Raw genomic sequence first — 1,622 nt, forward strand, 5'->3', positions numbered from 1 at the left:
ATAAATCTCGTTAACATTTGTCATCATGCATAGTTACAATAATATTATTTTATTTGAAAAAGTTGCTGCCTTGGATTCCATTGGATGAATGTTCTATGGTTTATTTAATAATTTTTCTATTGAGACTTTTGGCCAGAGCTCAAAGGAAGCTTCAGATTTTTCCTAACTGCACTCATATCCATGCATGTGAAAATCAAGGCCAGGCGGAAGTTGCCGGTTACTCAGTGTGCTTGCTGGTGAGCTAGCACTAGGCCTGGTCCAGCCCACTGCTCTCTATGCCTCTCCAGCTCCCACTTCGCCCAAGACCACATTAGCCTCAGTGCATATTCCCAGCCACAACTCACAGCGTGACGGTTGTATTTCTAGTTCTCCGTGTTGACTTACGAAGGACTGATGTCTGCTTTATAGAAATTTGACACCAAAACTATCAAAGAAAGCTGTACATGAGCTTCTTTTTATTAAAATATATTTTATTGATTTTTTACAGAGAGGAAGGGAGAAAGATAGAGAGCTAGAAACATCGATGAGAGAGACATCGATCAGCTGCCTCCTGCACATCTCCTACTAGGGATGTGCCCGCAACCCAGGTACATGCCCTTGACTGGAATCGAATCTGGGACCTTTTAGTCTGCAAGCCGACGCTCTATCCACTGAGCCAAACCGGTTTCGGCTGTACATGAGCTTCTTGATATCTGGTTTAAAAGTTAGCAGATTGAGAATATTAATGCGTATATGTGTCATGGGGTGACTCAGGATAGACCAAAGGAAATACCCTTCTGTTTGAGTTCTATTCTCTTACCGAAAGCCCAAGCTAATCAAAGGGAATAAGCAGTTTGCTGTCCAAGCTGGTCATAGAACATCCTGCACATTTTATAAACTCTTGGCATCAGTAGCAGCATCAGACCAGCAGAGGGCGCAGTGAGTAGCAGGACCCAGGAGAGCAAAAGCCATGTGTACCTACCATATTTTCTAAAGCCTGAGACAGGTGAGATAAAAGTTATTTATTATATAAATGGCTTTTAAAATACATATAGTAGTTTCCAGGTTTTTAAAAAAATTAATTAGTTCGTGTTTAATTACATAGGTAAAACACAAATGTAGAAAATTTACACAGTACAGATAAAGTGAAAGTTCCTTCATCTCTCCTTCCTTGGGTTATCAGTCTCTCTTTCCAGACTTTTTAAATACATAAAATGTTTATAATGCACCTGGAAATATAAATTTTTTTCATAAATGGGATCATATATTTTTTGCTTTCCCCCCACTTCTTATTACATTTTAGACATCTCTATGTGTACATACATATTTATTATTTTATTTTTTAAATTGAAGTATAATTGACATTCTAGTAGCTTTAGGTGTACAATGTACTGACTTGATATTTATAATAATTTTTCTATTGAGACTTTTGATTGTTTTTTTTCCTCCACTGTTACAAACAGTGGAATCCTTATGATTATGTATTTTTTTAGTACAGATATTTAGCTGCGAAGATATATGTTCTTTGAATTTTTTAGGCTGACATTAAACAGAGTCAGAGGAGAGGGTTGATGCCTCAGGATTCAAGACTTCACAGTCACTCACAATAGGGGTCTGTGGTCTGGCTGTCAGCTGTACCAGAG

General features: G+C 37.9%; 1 protein-coding gene across 1 annotated transcript in view; it reads left to right on the top strand.

The window, feature by feature from the left end:
- The window catches only part of MOGAT1 (monoacylglycerol O-acyltransferase 1), a 27,377-nt gene that overhangs the window by 25,103 nt on the left and 652 nt on the right, over positions 1-1,622 (top strand). The gene's annotated exons all lie outside the window — the stretch shown is intronic.

Source organism: Myotis davidii, unplaced genomic scaffold (assembly GCF_000327345.1).
Source record: "Myotis davidii unplaced genomic scaffold, ASM32734v1 scaffold575, whole genome shotgun sequence".
Lineage (NCBI taxonomy): Eukaryota > Metazoa > Chordata > Mammalia > Chiroptera > Vespertilionidae > Myotis > Myotis davidii.